Raw genomic sequence first — 1,671 nt, 5'->3', positions numbered from 1 at the left:
TCACACAATTGCAAAAAAAAATAAAAACTGCATATATAAATAAGAACTCATTCAGTTACTTAACTTTAAATATAAGTTAATTTTCACCTAATATTCATAACCAAATTCTTTTTTCTTTGTTTTATAATTAAATTTATATATATATATATATTTTTGGGGGGGGTATAGGGTACTTTTATTGATGGTACACAAGAAGGCAGGGTTCCCTAAGCCCCTCCCCTTCCTTGGGGCCTTGAGGATGGAAACTGTGGAGGTCGGGAGATTCTCAGTGTGGTGGAGGATCGAGGTGGGGCAAGGACTCCCCAGCAGCTGAGGAACTCTCTCTTCCTCTCGTGCTCCTGCTGGGGCTGGGGGTCCAGGGACCTTACTCCTTGGAGGCCACGTGGACCATGAGGTCCACCACCCTGTTGCTGTAGCCGAATTCATTGTCCTACCAGGAAATGAGCTTGACAAAGTGGTCATTGAGGGCAGTGCCAGCTCCAGCATCGAAGGTAGAAGAGTGAGTGTCACTGTTGAAGTCGCAGGAGACAACCTGGTCCTCAGTGTAGCCTAGAATGCCCTTCAGAGGGCCCTTTGACGCCTGCTTCCCCACCTTCTTGATCTCATCATACTTGGCAAGTTTCTCCAGGTGGCACATCAGATCCACAATGGACACGTTGGGGGTGGGCACGCGGAAGGCCATGCCAGTGAGCTTCCTGTTGAGCTCAGGGATGACCTTGCCCACAGCCTTGGCAGTGCCAGTAGAAGCAGGGATGATGTTCTGGGCAGCCCCTCGGCCATCACGCCACAGCTTCCCGGAGGGGCCATCCACGGTCTTCTGGGTGGCAGTGATAGCGTGGACGGTGGTCATGAGTCCCTCCATGATGCTGAAGTGGTCATGAATGACCTTGGCCAGGGGTGCCAAGCAGTTGGTGGTGCAGGAGGCATTGCTGACAATCTTGAGGGTGTTGTTATACTTCTCGTGGTTCACGCCCATCACAAACATGGGGGCATCGGCAGAAGGCGCAGAGATGATGACCCTCTTGGCGCCACCCTTCAAGTGAGCCCCAGCCTTCTCCATGGTAGTGAAGACCCCAGTGGACCCCACCACGTACTCAGCACCAGCATCACCCCACTTGATGTTGGCGGGATCTCGCTCCTGGAAGATGGTGATGGCCTTTCCATGGATGACGAGCTTCCCATTCTCCGCCTTGACTGTGCCGTGGAACTTGCAGTGGGTGGAATCATACTGGAACATGTAGACCATGTAGTGAAGGTCAATGAAGGGGTCATTGATGGCGACGATGTCCAGTTTGCCAGAACTAAAAGCAGCCCTGGTGACCAGGCGCCCAATGTGGCCGAATCCATTCCCTCCGACCTTCACCATCTTGTCTCAGAGATGCGGCTGGCACAGCATGAAAGTTACGGCTATCTGTCAAACGGGCAGGAGCAGAGAGCCAAATTTATTGATTTTTAATTGAAGGGGAATTTTTTACAGTATTGTGTTGGCTTCTGCCAAACACCAATATGAATCAGCCATAGGTATACCTATGTCCCTTCCCTCTTGAGCCTCCCTCCACATCCTATTCCTCTAGGTTTTACAGAGCCCCTGTTTGAGTCCCTGAGTCACAAAGCAAATTATAACCAACTTCTAAGAGATCACAGAATTAAAGTTTAGGCAGATTTTAATGT

General features: G+C 50.2%; 1 pseudogene; it reads right to left on the bottom strand.

The window, feature by feature from the left end:
- Positions 1-210: 210 nt before the first annotated feature.
- On the bottom strand, positions 211-1,381 carry LOC110138551 (glyceraldehyde-3-phosphate dehydrogenase pseudogene; annotated as a pseudogene).
- Between the last annotated feature and the right edge of the window lie 290 nt (positions 1,382-1,671).

Source organism: Odocoileus virginianus, chromosome 27 (assembly GCF_023699985.2).
Source record: "Odocoileus virginianus isolate 20LAN1187 ecotype Illinois chromosome 27, Ovbor_1.2, whole genome shotgun sequence".
Taxonomy (NCBI): Eukaryota; Metazoa; Chordata; class Mammalia; order Artiodactyla; family Cervidae; genus Odocoileus; species Odocoileus virginianus.
This window is presented reverse-complemented; position numbering and strand designations above follow the sequence as displayed.